Source organism: Triturus cristatus, chromosome 9, assembly GCF_964204655.1.
Source record: "Triturus cristatus chromosome 9, aTriCri1.1, whole genome shotgun sequence".
Taxonomy (NCBI): Eukaryota; Metazoa; Chordata; class Amphibia; order Caudata; family Salamandridae; genus Triturus; species Triturus cristatus.
Window position 1 is genome coordinate 956154783 of NC_140592.1, and position 20221 is coordinate 956175003.

Here is a 20221-nt window from a genome sequence, read left to right on the forward strand (position 1 = left end):
AGAAATTAGTGATTACATAAAATGTCATCAGAGAGGGGATTGATGGAGCGAGGTTTCATATAAAAGAACCTTCCTCAAAAGCAATCTCCTCATTAACCGTAATATCGTAATAAACATGTCCTGTAAATACTAATACGCAAATATTATTCGCACACTTATATTCTAGGGGAAACTTGCTATGTGTCTTACTAACAAGTAACCCGAATGACACTAAAATGGCTGCTAAACGCGGGATTCTGTATTGTGCATGCGTCTACTGCATCTACGTAGTATGGCGTCCCAGCACCGTTAGGGTGGCGGGCAGACTAAAGTCCGCCCGCCATCCTAATAGGCCCCTATGTCTAATGAACAGGATAGTGACATAGATGATGACATTTCAGTCGTACATGACTGGGCAACTGTGGTCACAGCATAGGTTCATGACTTTCTCCGGGTCGCCGATTCACAAAGGAGAGAGTGTGAGGAAACATTTGCAGTCTCTACAATTGCCCACCCAAACTGCAGTTGTGAAGTGCATTGCACATAGACAAGGCACTGACTACGTGACAGTCGGCAATCGTTTTAATGGCGAGTTCGCAAAATACTGTGCTTTGAATACACATACTTTTAATGGCGATTCAATCATTGAAACTTCAGATGTTACAACATGCAATCTGTTATTAACTGCTGTTGATACATGGGTGAAAGTTAAGAGATTACAGGAAGAAGTCCCAGAAGCTGAGCAGCCAGGACGGATTAGAGCTGGTTGTACAAAAGTGAAGATAATGTGTGGGGTTATACTGATTATAGACCTGTGTTACCTGATAGCTTGTTACCAACTATGGCTAGACATTATCATGGTCCCACACATGTAGGGAGAGATGCAATGATGCGTCTCTTCAGACAAACGTGGTTTAATCCAAGTTTCAGATTAGTGTCTGAAAATTTGCATCACAGGTGTGTAGTGCGTCAACAACAAAATTCTTGGAGGAAAACACAAGTCACAATGCGTCACGTAGGGGGATCAGGAGGCTTCTTTAATCAAATGCAGATGACTTCATGGAGATACCCATTTGCAATGGTTTGAGATATGTCTTGGTGATTGTTTGTACCTTTTCAAGATGGATGGAAGCCTAATATAGGAGAACAGCATTATTACCCCATTAAATCATCACGGGAAGGGCTATGAGACAGCCAGCTGTGCCTGCAAATGCTCTTGTAATCATCACAAATTATGTGATTCTCAACTACTGCAAAGGTTTGGCTGATGTGGTACTTCTATGTCTCACCAGGTCGGAGAGGCTACAGCTGCATCTCAACTAGAGCAGTGCCTTGACCTCAGCGACTGGGTGATGGTGAAGAAGTACGTACAGAAATTACATTCAAGTGGACTGTATCAGGTGATCCTCTTTACCACTACTGCTGTGAAATGTAGAGGTCTCCCAAACTGGGTAGATGTCGCACATACTTGCAGAGTCCCATGTCCATTTGATGAGGGAGCAGTTTAGTCAAACAATTGGGGACCAGCAAGCAGCTGGGACAGCACTTGTTTGGCCTAAGGGGGGGTTTGAGAGAGTCAACTATTGTCGGTACAGAAAGGTCATAGCCAGTAGAATTGACTATGAGAGATACAGACCCAAGAGAAGGGCTTAGTGCAGAAAGAAAGCAAGTTGTACCCGGAGACTGTTGGCCTAGATGACAAAAATTACTGAGACATTGTCTAACTGAAGTGCAAGTGTCTCAAACTGTTTCTGAGGGTTCTGGCCAGTCTGACCTAGGTCACATTGATGATGAAGCTCCATTTGTGAGGAGACCAAATCAAGTGAAAGTATCCAGCTAAAAGTACTCCTCTCCTGAATAGACTTACTTGGCAGCCAATGACTGGGAGAGAGTGTTTCATACCTTTTGTTATAACAATTTGAGTCCACATGAACCTACTTTTTTTTGGTGAAATTTGTTTTTATTTTACACAAATCAAAACAATCGGTACTTGGGCATAAAATCACATTAGTTATGCATTTCGTTGCATATATGTATACAGTTTCTAGCAGTTCTTGAATTGTTCTATGTATTTTGCAGTTCACCAAAGAAAGTTTAAGGCGTAACCTAAAATGAGCTTCATACGTAGCACACAGTCTCCCAACTGAACCACCGCTTAGTCGCTAATGTCAGATATTGTGTCTTCTTGAGGGGGCTCGCATATATTGCCGCGGTAGGTGTTCCATTTCCCCCAGATACGGGCCCATTTTTTGGGGCATCCCCTGTGTACATACACTGCTTTTTCGGTCACCATTGATGTGTCCATATCTTGGCACCATTGTTGTAGGGTCGGGTTCTGTCTGGATCCCCAGTGAAGAGCTATATTCCTTTTTGCCAGGGTCAGACCAAGTGTCACCCAGTCCTGGTCCGAGTGATTGAGGTCTGTTGGCTCCCAAACAATAAGCAAGCAGCATTTTGGTTCCGTGAGGGCTACTATCCCTGTGACCCGTGACATGGTGGTCATAATTGATGCCCAATATGGCCAGATGATTGGACAGTCCCACATAGTGTGTATGAACGTATTCGGGAGGACGCACTGCCGCAGGCAGAGCGGTGTTTCGGTAGTTCCCAGTTTATGTAATAATGTACGTATATAGTATGTCCTATGTAGGATTTTCAATAGCAATAACCGGAGCCTCGAGGGGATTGCTACCTCCCTTGGTGATGCCAGTGCTTCCTGCCATTCCGCCTCATCCATGGGGCCCAGCTCCGTCTCCCACCTTTCCTTAAGGGTCAACATGGGATCCGGTTGGTTGTTCACTATTTTCCGATATACAAGGGATATCGCTTTCTTGTGTAGGTGATCTGTGAGAAGTCTATCCTCTAGTGGCGAGGCTTCTGGCAATGGTGTGTCTTGCGGCAATGCCTTTTGTAGTGCATGTTTTACCTGCAGATATCTAAACCTCTCCGTCTGTGCAAGACCATATGCGCCCTGTAGCTGGTCAAATTAGATGATCTCCCCTTTTTTCCAAAGATCCCTAACTCTCGATATACCTATTAGATCCCATTGACGGAATCCTTTCATATTGCTCAGTTTGCCCAGCCGTCATGTGTCCCATATAGGTGTGGCCTGAGTGATGACCCCTTCCCAGCCCAGCGGCCTCTGTGTCTCAAACCATATCTTAACCGTGTGGGCCGTTGGGCCTGTAAGTGTGGGAATACAATGAATCGTTCCTGAGCAAGAGCAAGTCAGTATTCAAAATGAAGATATCAATGTTTCAAAGACAAAGTCCAATCCATATGTATAAGAAAATATTCTTCTTTATTGTCTTAGTTGTCAGGATCTCCCCTTATGGATTTGACATAGTAGATCATGTTTGTAAGAAGACAAAGATGTTTGCAGCCAACACGTGGTTCGTCTTAGGGTAAATGGCCCAAACGACATCCTGAGGGCATAAAAAGTCCGTACTCTGCTTAATAGCGTAAATTACAAATGGGATCCATCCCAAGTGAGATAAGTATTTCAGTCGGTATCCCTCAAGAATAATATATTAAAGGCAAGTATCGGCCCACTGCAGAAATGGGTGACAACGCTAATCGTGGCAAACAGGAAGAATTTCCGACGGCAGGAAGAATTTCCGACGCCTGCGTTTCTTATTATATAATGTCCCCATGATACCTTCCTGGTCAAGTAAGTGCCTATCCATGCGAAATGCTGGCTCCTCCTGTGGCGCATGCAACCATTGATTTATGACCGTAAGTTGAGCAGCCCAATAATATTGCTTGATATTAGGAAGGGCAATGCCCCCGTCGTACCATCCCCTCATTAGTTTTTGTATTGCTATCCGACTCGTTTTCTCATCCCATAGTTTTCTCACTTCAGCATTAATTGCTGTGAAATACGTGGGCGCTACCGGGAACGGTGTATTTTGGAGAGCGTATAAAAATCTAGGGAGCGCCATCATTTTAAAAAGGGCCGCCCGTCCAAGGAGCGTTAACGGCAAGGAAAGCCAGTGTTTGACATCGTTTTGGAGTTTTGCAAGCGGTTTCGTGAGATTCTCTGTTGTGAAGCGCTGATGAACGTGGGTGACATAAATACCAAGGTATTTGAATCCCTCAGTCGTGACCTGAATGGTACAGTGTCGTGGGAGTTTAGGCACGGGGCCATGCAACACGTAGAGAAGGGATTTCGTCCAATTAATCGTGTAGCCTGAGGCGCGTCCATATGCCGCGCAGATATCCAGTAGGCAATTTATTGATCGTGCTGGGGAAACCAAATAGAGAAGGACATCATCAGCGTACAGCGAGATACGATCTTCCCAACCCGTTGCCCACCGTAGCCCCCGGATGACTGGGTCCTGTCGGATCCATGCCGTCAGAGGTTCCTACACCATGGCGAAAAGCAACGGTGACAGACGGCATCCCTGCCTCGTGCCCCTACCTAATGGGAATTCTGTGGAAATGCATCAGTTTACGACAACCTGTGCCAAAGGTTGCGTGTATAGGAGTTCTATCCAAGCACAAAATTTTGGGCCAAACCCTATGCGCCGAAGCACCGCAAAGAGAAAGGGCCATTTTACTAAGTCGAATGCCATACGGGCATCCAACGACAGAATCACAGCATCTTTTTTGATCGTGTCCTTGCGTGCCATCACGCCATTTAATCTGCGCAGGTTGAGTGTTGTATTTTGGTGGGCATAAACCCGGATTGATCCGGGTGGATTAAGGCCGGGAGGTGTGCTTGAAGTCGTGTGGCTAGTGCTTTGGCTAGTATTTTAGCCTCTGCGTTGATGAGGGAGATTGGCCTATAGGAGCTACAGTCCGCCGGGGGCTTCCCTGGTTTCTGGATTGCCACAATTGTAGCCAGGCGCTGGTCCCTCGGTAATGCCCCTCTTTGTAGACCATGTGTAAACATGCGGAGCATATGAGGCATGAGTTGTGTTGCAGCCTGTTTATAGAGCTCCACTGGCAACCCGTTAGGTCCCAATGCCTTCCCCGAGTGTAGGGCTCCTACTGCTCGCTGAAGTTCGTCACTAGTAAGGTCTGCTTCCAGCTCTAGGGCGTCCTTAGGCATAAGTGCTGGCATTTGTACGTCTTTGAGGAATGCTATATTGTCCTCGACCATGCCCGTCGCGAGGGGTGTGTATACCTATTGGAAATGAGCCACTAGCACCTCAACTATTGTTTGCGGATCTGTTGTGAGTTCACCCGTCTGTGTCTTGATTTCCGCTACCCACCTGTCTGCCCTTTCTTTTTTATCCAGCCACGCCAATAGTTTCCCTGCCTTGTCTACCATCTCGTATATAGTATTTTGAGTGTCAGTATGTTTTATTTTTGCTTCTTCCCATGCATATGTTCGGTATGTTTGTTGGGCCAATTGTAACCTATGTGCTGCAAGTTCCCCCGCCTCCCCTACGCATTCTGCCTCCACCCGGAAAACTTCCTGTTCTAGCGACTTGACCTGGCGTCGTTTCTCACGTTTGTTGTTAGCAATCAGTGAGATGGCCTGCCCCCTTATCACCGTCTTGTAGGATTCCCATAGGGTCACTGGGGAGGACACTGTGTGTTCGTTTTCATTAAAGAAGTGGTTTGTGGCCTTGGATAGTCCTTTACTAATTTTGGGGTTTTTCAGGTAGCCAGGGTATAATGGGAAAACGTGTTGTCTACCTGGGGAGTGGGAGATGTACGTGAGCAAAATAGGTGAGTGGTCAGAGACGCCTCTCAAGAGGTGTGTGATCTCCCCCACCCTACCAATCCCAGTTGCCAATGTGAATATGTAATCAATTCTGGAGAGACTACCGTGCACCCCCGAGAGAAACGTGTACTCCATCGCTGTCGGATGTTTGACCCTCCATATATCTATGAGACCCGTCGCCTCAGCGAAATCTGCCAGCTTGTTGCTCGTCCTGTCGGTGTCCCTGGGGGGTTGTCTATCAAGAGACGTGTCCATCGCTGTGTTAAAGTACCCTCCCACGATGAGTTCTCCCTCTGGGAGTGATAGGAGAAATTTTCCCAAGGCTGACAGTATTATGCTGTGTAGTGTAGGGGGAACATATATCGAAATTAGATTGTAATTGTGTCCTTCCCATTGGCAGGCTACAGCCGCAAAGCGTCCCTATTTGTCAGTCCAGGAACCCTGTATTATTATCGGGAAGCGTTTATTACACAAAATTCCTACTCCCCGCGACCCAGAGGTGAAGTCTGAGTGGACTACCATCTTGTATCCCCATCTGTCTAGTGCCTTGCAGGCAGAGCCCACCAGATGTGTTTCCTGTATAAGAGCTATCGCAGGACCTTTACGTTTTATATATTGTAGGACAAGGCCCCTTTTTATTTTGTCCCCTAGTCCATTTACATTCCATGAAAGTATAGAGAAGAGGGGGTGTAGATTATGCGGTAGTGAGTCATTCGCGTGAGGATCTTCCGCCGATGTCATAGCCTTTAAGTGTGCCGTCATTCTCATGGGATTGAGTGCTTGCCATCTTTAAGCGCTATGTGCTGCACCCATGTATGTATAGAGCATCAGTGTTCAGTACCGTTATAACTAAAAATAAACAATAACCCCATGAAACAACCCTTTGCCCCCCCAACCTGCCTCCCTGCCATGCGGATTTAGAACTACCCGCCACCCCAACTTAGCAGAGCGCTTCCGTCCCATAACTATATACTTGCATCGAGGGTGGAGAGTCCTCGCGACCATCTGGCACCAGTCCCTTGTATTACCCCCAGTCTGTGGCGGCATACGAGTGAAATCCTATAAAAAAGATCCGCCGTACTTCCAGAGCACGTAGTTATCCCGTACAGTCCTTTAAATTCAGTCTAGCATTTTTGCGTGCTGCGTCTATCCGTGCTGGTAGAGTGTGTCCGTGCCTGTCGGTCTGTGTTGTTCTTGCTCTTTAGTAGCTGCCGTTCTACTCAGAATCTGCACCGGTGTCCCGTTGTGTGTTGTGTTCCAGTTCTTTCCGCCGAGCTGAAGCCATCACCTCCAATGCTGAAGGCTGTTGCTGCCTTTTCCGATCCTGTCGTTTCGGGCCCGGGGCCAGTCTCCAACCCTCAAGCCAGTTCTGTGCTTCCTCTGGGGTCGAGAAGAACCAGCTCTTCCCTTCTGCCTCGACCCGAAGTTTTGCAGGAAAGAGCATAGCATATTTCAGTTCACGATTGCGTAATTCTTTCTTGATTTCCTGAAAGCTTCTATGTTGGCTGGTAACTGTCGCAGTATAGTCGGGGTACAAAGACACTGTGGTATTGTCCACCAGCAGCAGAGGGGCCACACGTGCTGTTTGTAGGATCGTATCTCTATCACGATAGTTGAAGATATGGGCCAGTATAGGCCTAGGGGGTGTCCCTGGTTTGGGTCTGCCGCCTGGAACTCTATGCGCCCTTTCCACTGAGAAAAAGCTGGACAAACCTCGTGGTTGTAACTGATGTTTAATTAGGTCTTCCACGAATAAGTCTAGTGCAGGCCCCCTAACACTCTCTGGCACCCCAACCAGGCGGATGTTGTTGTGCCGTGAGCGCCCTTCCAGGTCATCGAGCTTGGTGACTAATTGCTGGGACCGGCGTTCCAGTTGTTCTACCTGTTTCTGCAATGCCGCTGTGTCCGTGGTGAGCCCAGCTGTTGCGGTCTCAACATCTGTGAGTCTGGTATTCATTTTGGCAAAGTCAGCACGCAGAAACGTTACGTCTGTGGATATTGCTCCAATGGACATTTGTACCTGCTGTAGCGTGGCCATTATGTCTAGCAGCGTAACCTCTTTTGGGTTGTCAGGTGATGAGTCAGCCGCGGAAGCCGGCGCCGGAGGGTCAGGTTTACTTAATTGTTCCTTGCTATACACATACTTGTCCAATCTATTTGTTTGGATCGTGCCCTGCCCACTGTTGGCCATGCCATGTGTTTCACTGCTCTTATGCGTGTTTTTCAGCAGGGGGTAGAGCACCGTAGTCGCTGTTGCCTGACCAAAGGAATCTGTTCCACGTGCGGACCTCCGGTTTTCCGTATGCCCACCCTCTTATGTCAGTTATGCGGTGCCACTGTGTCCCTTGTAAAGTGGGCTTGGGCGCCGGTGTACAGGTTACCACCCAGGCAGTGTGTCCAGGGCTGAGGCCGGTGAATTTATGCTGCAGAGCGTTGTATGCTGGTATTGTTTCTGGGCCGGTTGTGGCTGGCGGTCCCACACTCCTATGTTACTTGCATTCAGCCCGGTTCTGAGCCTCCCAGTTGCTCAGTTATCCCATTGCGCCGGTGCCGACATCCTGGTCCCTCAAATGCAGTAGTGTGCAATGGCCGCACAGCGGGGGACCCTCCTGCACCGTCGCCGAACCACCACAGGCACTCGACCCACCCCCGGCGTCTAGGAAGTGGAGCCCACCCGGGGCGATACTCAGAGAGGAGGGCTGGCCGCTATGCACGAGCCGCCGTGCCAACACCCCACACAACACTTCCAGCATCTAAAGGGGCCCCCGGCCGCAGCTCCTCACCTCCACTCCATGTCCTGCCCGCGATGTCTCAGCGCCGCGGCGCAGTTGTCGATGGGCGCCGGGGCCAGGCGGGATCTCGTCCTTCTCAGAGCAAGGAAGGGCGTCCAGCGCACCCCCCAGAGTTTGCGCGCGAAGCGGGTCTGCGGATGGGCAGCAGCAACCGGTCAGTGCTCTGTTGTATCCCTCCGCCCCGGGGGTGTCAAAGCTTTGCAGGGGATGGGTTCGTGACGGCTGCCTGTCAGGATAGGTCGCTTCTCTTTCCCAGTGCCGCGGCGCAGTTGTCGATGGGCGCCCGGGGCCGGGCGGGATCTTGACCTTCACAGGGCAAATAAGGGCGCCCAGCGCAGCCCCCAGAGTTTGCGCGCGAAGCAGGTCAGCAGATGAGCAGCAGCAGCTGGTCAATGCACCGTTGTGTCCCCCCCCCGGGGGTGTTCAAGCTCCACAGGGAATGGGTTCGCGACGGCTTCTTATCAGGATAGGTCGCTTCACTTTACCTCCGGCCTGCTTACTTTGTTGGTTTTTGTCCGGTCCCGTTTCCAGGTGTGAGGCTACGTGTGTCCCCGGCTTCTGGGCAGGGTCTAGGCCGCAATCACGTTACACAGTGCTACTGGATAGTTGCACCAGCTGCGGAGTTCGTTTCTGCACCGGAGAGTGCAGGACAGTGTCCGGAGTCAGTGCATCCGTTTCTTGTGTCGTAACCGCCGGTTTAATGACAGGATAATCTGGTTTCTGTGCCTCCGATCGCGGAGCTATCTCAGGATGCGGCCATCTTGGCTGGCTGCTAGCCACGCCCCCCCACATGAACCTACTTGAATTGAATTTTGTAGTGGAGCTGAGATTTGAACTTGGTGTACCACTGAATTGACTGACTCAATGTATCCTGAACATACTCCTCAACTAACCTGATCTGCGCATTTATTCAGCCTGAAAAGAAACATTTTAACTGTGCTTTGCTGTTTGTGCCAAATCTACTGAACTGCTAAAAACTAATTGCTGCTAATCTTCCAAAGCCAAACGGTCTTATCTTGAAAGTTCATGGAGCCTGTCACTGCAACCTCTCTTAGACGCTAACTTATATGCAGGAGTATTTGCTGTTGTTACCCTTATACTAGTTGTTTTGCTTATTATTCTGAATTTTTCTTATTATTTACCCGTAGAAGATTCCAAGCTTACAAATCCTTTCAAAACTTCTTCACCCTTTAGTACTAGTTTTCCTGCATTAGAGATGATAAAACTTTACACTTAGATTCTTCAAAAGGAGATTATTTGCTGAATGTATGTACTAAGCTAGTGTATGAATACGTTGACACTATGGATGTTAGGGATTGCTACGTATGTATGCAATTACATGCATCAGTTACTGAGGGTATTAATTACCACCACATTCCTTTAACATACGGAATTTCCTGTAGTTTACTAACAAGTATACTTTATGGAACTGATCATTTTCATTATTATGACTAAAATGATGACTTGGTCTTTGCAGACATTCCTGTGATGAAACGTTTAAATCCACATCCTGAAGCTTCATCAGCTGAGACAATGGAATATTTCTTTAGACCAACTCTGTCACTAGACATGGCTATGCACACAGAAATAATCTAACCTGTTCTTTAGAAGGAGTAGAAGACAAATTCATAGATTAGATTCAGTAGAACATAGACGTAGAATGCAAGGACTAAAGCTACAAATCATTCAAAGGTAACATCTTCGGTACCCCAAGAAGAAGAACCTAGAATAGTGGGAAACATGGCTGCTTTAGCAGTAGACTGCCAACATAAGGGGACATTGTGTATATACAGGAAAAGGTATTTTAGTAATACAAAATGTGTAGGTACTTGTGAATGTGAACACCCACTTGAGATTTAGGAAAATTGAGGATATTATTTGGAAGGAGTTGATCCTGTGCTTCCTGGAGTATATTACATTTGTGGGAAGAATGCCTTATTTAGGTCAATCAATCAAGCAATCAATCAATCATTTGTAAAGCGCATTACTCACCCATGAGAGTCTCAAGGCTCGGGGACGGAGCAGCCACTGCTGAAACAGCCAGGTCTTGAGGAGTTTCCTGAAGGTCAGCAGGTCCTGGGTCTGTCGTAGGTGGATGGGGAGGGTGTTCCATTTCTTGGCGGCGAGGTGGGAGAAGGATCTGACGCCGGTGGTTGTTTGGTGGATACGTGGAACGGTGGCGAGGGCGAGGTCAGCGGAGCAGAGCTGGCGGTTGGGGGTGTAGAAGGTGAGTCGCTTGTTGAGGTATGATGGTCCGGCGTCATGGAGTGCTTTGTGAGCTAGGGTGAGGAGCTTGAAGGTGATCCTTGTGTTGACGGGAAGCCAGTGCAGGTTCTTCAGGTGGGCGGTGATGTGGCTGTGGCGGGGGATATCGAGGATGAGGCGTGCGTAGGCATTTTGTATGCGTTGGAATCTCATCTGGAGTTTGGCCGTGGTTCCCGCATTGAGGTCGTTGCCGTAGTCCATCCTGCTGGTGACGAGAGCCTGGGTGACCATCCTTCTAGTTTCGGTGGGGATCCATCTGTAGATCTTGTGAAGCATACGGAGGGTATTAAAGAGATTCAGAGGGTATTTCTGTGGACGATGGCTATTCCTCTTTCTGGTCTGTTGGTGCGGTCCCTGCGGGTGATCTTGTAGCTATCCGGGATGGCTATGGCAACGTTGGGTGCCGATGAGGAGGTCATCCAGGTCTCCGTCAGGAAAGCGACGTCCGGGGAGGATGAGTCGAGTAGGTCCCAGAGTTCGACGGCATGCCTGAGGACGGAGCGGGTGTTGAGCAGTATGCATCTGAGGTGGTTGTGGTCCACTTTGGTGAGGTGGGCGGCACATGCAGGTGAGCGCTGGCAGGTGTAGCTGCAGTTTCGGCAGGTAAAGGGTCCGTGGGTGAGCTTCGGGGTGGCCTGGAAGCAGGTGGAGCATCGGCTGGTGTTGAGTGCGTGGAGGGTGCTGGCGTCATAGCATTGTCTGGCGTTGTGGTGCTCGCGAGGGCTAGGGGGTCTGGCTCTGGGCACGGTCCAGGCGCGGAGGGGCGCAGACGGGCTTGCCTTAGGCGCGCCTTCGGCATATGTAGGGGAGGGGGCGAAAGCAGCGTATGGGAGGCGGGGGCGAGCTCAGTCGGGGGGCAAGGCCGCAGGGGCAGCAGCGGCGGGAAAGGAGAGTGTGGGTGGTGCGGGGCATCAGGGGGGCACAAAAAACGAAAAAATACAACAATAAAACACTACAAGCACAACAATATAACACAAGTGAAAAAAGGCAAAAACAACCAGGGAAAAGAACCACAGACGCCGGAGGACCCGCGGTGCAGTCACGGCAGCTGGCTCGAACCCAGTCGGGAGGGAGCACAGAGCCGCAGGCAGCATATCGGGTGGAGCTGCTGGGGAGAGTGCTGGCCTTGGCCTAGGACGTCAAGGAGTCACTCCTTGAAGATGGCATGGAACTTGTTACATGGGAGTAGTTTTTCCAAAAATGTATCATGTGAGACAAATGAATGATTCAACAAAAGAGCAGCATGGGAGAAGGAAGAAAGGTGCGAGAGCAAGTCAAATAAAGGGAGACATTTTTGGTGCTTAAATACCATCTGTAGGAGTAGTACTAAATTCACACAAAATCAGAAAATATTCTATTGTAGTTGATAAACTAGCTACGAATACAGCTGAATGATTCTTAGCTGTTGATACTGAGCTGATTGCTATCCACTCAATGGTGATGCAGGATAGACTTGCTTTCGACATCCTTCTCTTGAAGTAGGGTGGAGTCTGTGGAAGGTTCAACAGTGTTGCCCCTTTATGCCTGGCATGAGTAAGGACTTAAATCCTACATTAAAAGTATAACTGATATATCGAAAGACCTGAAAGGGCTAAAGATTGATGATGCCTGGGAATGAATAGGGAAAGGCTTTTCTGCTGTTAGCAAATAGCTGGGAACCCTAGGTTTAGCAAATGGCTGGGAAAACTAGGAAGTTAAATTGTCGTAAAGATCTTGAGATTCTTAGTGGTAATTGCCCTGTTTACATTGTGCTGTTAATGACTATTAAATTGTGTAGGCGTACACAAAAGAAATGTGAAAAGAAAAGAAAGAAAGCAGAAGTATAACTAGAGGATAAACAAAGTCAATACTATGATTAAATAAATGTTCTGGAGGATACCAGATGGTAAATAATAAAGATAACTAAACAGTGATCTGTGGTCAACGGGGGATTGATCCCGCCTAGAAGCTGGTTATTCTTTACATGACATGAAAACTAAACATGAGAACGAAAACACACATATAGAATGAATGTGCACTTTGCACACATCGTAGAGAATGACAATGATAATTCAACGAAAAACTTAGTGCAAGCACCATAAAAGAGTGCTTAGATTTATAGAAATAGAAGAATATCATATACTTTGTATCTAATATGCCTAACAGCTGATTTTATTGTAAGATTTGTAAATCAGGTTGAAGAAAACTCACAAAAAGTAATTTATCAATTACGCAATTACTAAATTAATATATAGCAACTGAATATAGATGTATTTATAGGCTTCATTTTCAACTGTACACATTTGCATGCTGAATACAAATGTATAATGGCTTAAGAAGCAACCATTGACATTGAAAAGTTGGTGCTAAATTTATATGCAACTTGTTAGAAAGCTGAAAATTTCCATACATACTTTCCATACTTAATTTTTATGTTAATGGAGTCCTAGATATCTGTACATGAAAAATGTATATATAAATATGGGTCTAAATTACACGTATGTACTTTGCAAATGTGGCACCAGTGAATAATTTCATGAAACAATCTATGACACCTGACTACGTTGACAAATGTATTGATTGAATCACAGTTGCTTATGTCTAAATGATGCCCCTAAATATTAATTATGATATACTGTCTTTTAATGCCTTAACTTGAGTTTATTCTTTAGAGCTGCCCTCTCATGATGTCTGTGAGAAAGAATCTTACTTCAGCTCTCATTCATGTAATTTTCTTGTACTTTACCATGACATTCTAGAGAGAGTTGATACATATTGCAATTTGTATGTTGATACTGCTGTGTGACACAAACATTTGCTGTTGGCACATGGGAAGCTTCAGTAATGAATAAGCTTATTGTGGACTAACCTGTGTGCCCAGAATGGACAATCGATTCCCATGATCAGAGTGGGAAAAATGCAAATGTTGCCACTCTTGCACCTTTTGTGCAGATGATGACTACAACGAAGTTGAACGTTGGTGGTGTGACACTTGCTATTGACCTGACTCTATGGCAGCTGAGAGAGCTTTGTGGACTTGTCCCTGCTCTTGCTGGTAGCAGGAACCCCTTGCCTAGGGGATTTTCCTTGGATTCTTTGGCTGAACCATAGCTTTCCAAAGCCTTGTTGAGATTACCCCTTAACCTGATTTCCTAGATTCTTGCTCAATGATCTTGAAAAGTATTTTTTTTTTGGTGTCTGCTTAATGTGTAGTTTTATACTACCTCTGTAACCGTATACTGAGACTCAGGGCTGAATTTCCTGACATGCTGATTGTTGCCATGAAGGCTAAATCTACTTAATATAACAATTAATTGAAACCTCAAATTGTATGAGTCTTTTAAATGTTGCTAATGTTCTTTCCACAGAGACTGTTCATGAGATACCTGGGTTTCTAATGTATAGCAGAAATAGTCATAGATCATTCTCAGAGCATCAAGTTCTACTGTTACTGTTCTGTACTGTGGTAGCAGAACTATTAGTCTGCGTGATCCTGGCCCGACTAAACTTCTTCAGGAGGTTTGGACTTCCCATTGTCATCCTATATCTTTAAAGCATGGTCCTGGGGGTTGTATATTTAAATCCAATTTAGAATTTCTATGTTGGTTATAAATTCCTGGTCCTCGTTGGGTAGCCAACAATTGACACCCCGGGTTCTCCACCCCTCAATGCGATGAGCAAGATCCACCAGAGGACCAAACACAGAAGAATTTGAAATAACTGATGAGAAAGATGTCCATGATAGATAACATTGTGGACCTGGTAAAAGCTGGATCATAGGAAAAGATAATTTCTGGGAGAGGGCACCCCAAACTTGCCTCTTTTAACTTCAATGGAAGGGTGGTAGACACTGCTTACTGGTCTAAGACACGCTGGTGCCACCACCCGCTAGTGTGCGCACAGAGCAGATGAGAAGAATGAGAGCAGCACCAGGACTGGCCGGAGCAGGCTGCCTGTACACTCCTGCAGATACTGGGTGCCTGTGGCTAGAACCCACCCTGCTGTCTAAGACAGCTAGGTGGAAAGGTTTACCCTATGCATGTTAGGCTGGCCGTCGCAAGACAGACGGCCAAAGTGACTTGCGCAGTGTAAACTGGTGGAGTGAAATAAATCTGGTGGAGTGAGCACCACCACTCCCATGCTGCCAGTCAGTAGCAGCCCTGCCCCTAAACACTGCTCAGACTGGGAGAAGTGAAAAATAAAATGGTAAATTATTTTATTACCGTTTTATTTTTCACCTTTGCTGCATTGGCAGTAGGGGGGCAACGCTCCTTTGCCCTAATAGGGGGGGGCCGCCGCTGGAATACTCTATATGCATTGTTGCAGCGTGGCCGTCAATGAGTTCTGTTAGTGATCGTAACAAGTAGCTCAATCTCAGGGGGTCAGAGGTTAATGGAAGAGACAGCAATAATCTTAATAAGTAGGTAACCTCTATTTCTTTTATTATGAATTCACAACAGTAAGCCTTAAGCCACATAATTTATTTACTAAGATGTCAAAAGTAAAACATGAATGCATTCCTGAAGAGGACATGTGATGTGCATCGTGCTGCCTATACTATATATGTAAAAGGTATGTGAGGGCTCCTGATCATTGTTGTTTAAATAATGCTTTTTCAGGAGACAGGGCAGATGTAATGAGACAGGAGCATGCTTGTGTGGAGTTAAAAATCCTCGAGTTCTCTATTCGGGTGCCACATAGTCCTCAACTTGAGAATCCAGGGAGGGTAAAGTTAGCTGCTATGCCAAGTGATACCATAGCAGTCAATGGAGGTAAACAGTTTTTTCAGGGTGAGAAGGATTGAAAGGTGGGTGACTCTATTTAAGTCTGTTTAATTAAACTTAAACTGTTCCAACATGTCAATGGAAATCCTTTGGAATGTTGAAAGAGTGAAAATATATATAGAGATGTGAGACCCTTCGCTCAGAGGTAGTTGCGAGGTATGGAGTTTTACCTGCCTGCTGCTTCCCCCTCTTCGCTCATAAGAACTCTAAGACATCTTCCCTGTATTAAAGGCAGTAGGTTGAAATTGGAGGACGATGCCAGGAGTATCTCCAACACAAGCTGTGTGCAAGAGTGGATTATCCATTGATACTACAGGGCTCGGACGTAATGTTTGGATGGCTGACTGCATCAAAGTTTTTGAGGTTGGACCTTTGATGGTTCTGAGCAGCTATACTCTCGCTAAAGTCAAACACATTTTATAAACTGTGTTTAGTCCCAGCCCGTAAATATGGTTCACTAAAGGCACTTCCATAGGACACATGTTCACAGAGTGCAGTGTGCATGTCAGTGTAGGCTCAAAAGGACAACCATCCTCCGCATCCTGACCCACATTGCCCACAGGCTGACGGTACCAACACAGCAGACAACCCACATCCCTCTGCAGACAAAGCTGCTGGCCGTGCTGCACCTGTTGGCCTCTGGGACCTTCCAACCAACAACTGTCAGAGTCGGAGGAGTCTCACAGCCAGCCCTATCAAAGTTCCTCACACCTGACTTGGATGCCATCATCAGCTTGGTATCCCAGCACCTGCACTTCCCTAACACTGCGCAGGAACAGCCGGAGACCAAGCAAGGCTTCTACGCCATAGCTGGCTTCCCGCACGTGTTGGGGGAATTGACTGCACACATGTCCTACTTGTGCCCCCTGCCAACACTGCACACAATTACCGCAACAGAAAGCACACACATTCCATGAATGTCCAGACAATAGTGGACCACCGGAGACTCTTCACCAACGTCGTCACCAACTACCCAGGCAGTGTGCATGATTCCTACATCTTCCGACAGTCCATCATCAACCAACACTTCCAGGATGGCACCTATGGAAATGCACTGCTCGTTGGTAAGTACTAGATGAACACACCACACACCTCAACTCCACAATCATGCAACTCACAACTCTGGGAATGCACACTTCACAAAATCACATACAACATGCCAAACAACATGCCCACCTACCAGACACGATAACACAAGGAACGGTGGCAACCGTGGCCAGCCATGTCGGCTAACCATCCACGTCATGGCACCTCTGCCACACACTTGCAGAATGTGGGTAGAGGTGGGAACCAAGTCTGTGTGAAGGAGGCAAGTGACCCATCAATAAGAATGTACACAATGCCATGTGTGGCGGTGATGTGCCTGACAGACTTCAGAATGCAGAGCACAGACATGTCCATGTGGACATATACTGCTGGTGCATGTAGTGTTGTGGACAGTGGACGCAAACCGGTCACCTCAGACAGTGTGGAAAACCTTGGACATGTAGCTTTGTCCCCCCCCCCGTGTGAGCGTAAGCAGAGTGGGCTGTGCCGGCGTACGCCTGTCCAGTGTAGGAGTGTGTATAAATAGTCCGGGGCTCTGGGAGTGGTTCACTTTCGGGATGGCCACCAAAGTAACTACTGTGTGTGTCTCTGTGTGCGCCATATCCCGACCATACACTACACACACGAGGCCGACCACCTTCAACGGCCAATATCATTGTGTCGTTGTTAGGCTGGTGGACATGCGCAGACAGTCATGACAATGGTGTGTCTTAGGAGTGCAAGTGATGTAACTGCACAGCGCACACAAGTGAATAAGCTCGGGGGAGTGATGAGCAGCTGTGAGGCAACGTAATACACATGGATGCCGCTCATCTGCCGCAAGCAATACATGTGAAACATGATTCCCAAAGTCGCACACATCACACACCACTAAACTGATAAGCCTGCCAACACAGAATGCAGTACCACCGATTGACACATATCTCTCTCCCCTGTCACAGGTGATCAAGGATATGTACTCTGCTCATGGATGATGACACCCCTCCAAGCCCCGAACACCCAGGCCCAGAGGCAGTACAATGCAGCCCATTAATGCACCAGGGGCATTGTTGAGCGCACATTTGGCATGTTAAAGTCACGTTTCAGGTGCTTGGACATCACAGGTGGAAGACTCCTGAACAGTCCGGTGAAAGTGTGCAAGATGATCATTACATGTTGTGTGTTGCACAACATATGTGTACGCACCAATGCCCATGGATCCAAGTGCCAGATGCACCGGACGATGATGATGAAGATGAGGCATGCCGACTACACCCCATTGCAGCTGCAGCAGAAATAGCCCGACAGAACACAATCATTAACAATTTCTCCACATGAGCACGTCACATTGTGATAGTCCTTAGCAATCATGGAACAGGACTAAATGACCACAGGCACAGCATGTGCAAATAACTTCTTTCCAAAACACATTGCCCATGTGCATGTCACTCCTCTGCATGTGCACATCACTCTGACAAGTGGAAGTGCAACATTTACTGCTTACGATCTCACAAGTGTCAATTCGATAGTTGGTGTGTCACCTCTACGGAGAGGCTGTTTAGGGTGTCAAGTATTCAAAATGCCATTTCATGGTGTCATAAAAAGTACGTAATCCAACTCAGCAGCGTCTCACATGTGTCCAAATTCATGACAAGAAGGCTGTCATTTGTGACCAATAAAAGACAACAGGGCGTCTTTTGTGGTCCAATATGTACCACCATGATGCAGTGAGTTGCACCCTGTGACTCAAGTCCCACAACATTAGCAACATGTACGTGAGGGGGAATAACTGCCCCATCATTCATCCATACTTTCATACTTGTTTCATCATTGACATGATGGTGTTCTTTCACCTCCATTGTCAGGATCCTGTTTTCCTGCAGACTGAACCGCGTCTTCCTCTTCTTCTTCTCCTTGCCCTTACCTGACCCCGAGGGCCCAGGCTGGTCCTCAGGTGGGCTTGTGGCATTCTGGTTGTCCTCTGTACTTGCTCCAGCTACTTCCATTGTGCTTTGAGGTTGTTTTGTTTTTGTTTGTGGTTGCCGCTTTTGTTGTGATTTTTGCGGCCTGGCTTGTGGGACTTGCAGGCTTATCGCTGACTTTTTAATCGCAGTTGGGCCCATTGCCACTTTTTTCACGTTCAGGTTTAGGATTTTATTGCCGTCCCGGTGGTGTTAGCGCGGACATTAGACGCGGTATCGGGAAACTATTGCATGTTACCGCTGTGTTGATAATGCCACGTTCACACGGAGTTATTTTCCCGCGATATGTAAAATTGCGTTAACCTATTTTGGCGATGATTATCGCACGTTCTTGAGAATATGCCCCTGAGTGTATGTAAAGGGGAAATAATGTGCACTTTTTGCTTGATGCAAATACTTGGTGAGAGCAGAGGGGAGAGATCTTTCATGAAAGTGATAATAAAGACTATGGACCTTATCACGGGAGCCCTGTTTAATTGCGGTGTTTGCACAGAGATCACAATTGAAAGTGGTGCTATGATTATTGCACCGAATATATACAGAGTGTGCCCCCCCCCGCATTTTTCCCTGTTTAATTTCTGTAGGACATACCTACCAGAACCTGTAAGATCTGCTAGAGTTTAATGTGTGTATGTATGTTGGGGGGGGGGGGGGCGATTGGTCTTGGAATTACCAGGACAAATGGATTTTGGTTTAGTATGCATCAAAATCCTCAGTCTATTTCCACAATAGAGAAAAACTTGGCATAGGTGATATTTATCCCATCTGATAAATTCTGAACCCAGGGATGTAGAATTTTATTGGGCGTGATAAATAATGAATATCCCTCCGGTAACTCATATCAGGCCCTATACTTTATACATTTAATTGCTGACCTATTTGACCAATTAATTTTACTCACCTGCAACAATAACCTTATTTTACAAATGTAAAGCCATGTTAGCCATTAATAACACATGGTTGACAACTAGTGAAAAGATTTACTAAATTTAGAAGGTTAGGTGAGTGAATCTTTTATTTGAGCAGAGTGTATGTTTTAGGACGGGAATGTTATTAAAGTTTGGGAACAGTCACAAGCTCACTTGTTTGGGGATATTCACAATCCTTTCTTCGTCTCATTCTCAACCTGGAAATGTTCAGACTTTTACTCGTCACGGGCAGTAGTAAATCCATTTCTAGGGTGGTTGGGAGTCCACAATGAGTGGGATGAAGGGGAAAGAGGTCACTATTATTTAAAAATATATTTTCCCTGTGAAAGAAAGAAATGATATTGTATTCATGCTCGCTTTTTCACACTCATAGTTGTTCACTATGCACGTTTATGTATGTGGAAAAACCTTTGCATGAACGTGAATGAACATTTGCCATACTTTCCATGAGTACAGCTGAAAATATCTGATTTTCACATTTCCAGGAGTATTCTTGGAAGCATTTATAAATCCTCTAAATTTATAAATCCATTCCTAAATGCAGTAAATCAACGTTGGAATAAACCTATGGGTGTATATATTTTTTAAAGAGTTGGAACCTTGGTGAGGTCTGAGGGTGATCTTGTGACAATATTTATGAGTAGCTTGTGAGATGGAAAGAGAAAGGAGTTGCATGGGGTCATGATCTACAGAGGCTACTGCGTGAGAGGGATACCTTCTGGGTGACGTTTGAAGTAATTTGTGATGCGACCTGAATCATTGGTGAATTTATATTTGCTATACAACTGAAATGTGCCACAGTTGTATTCAG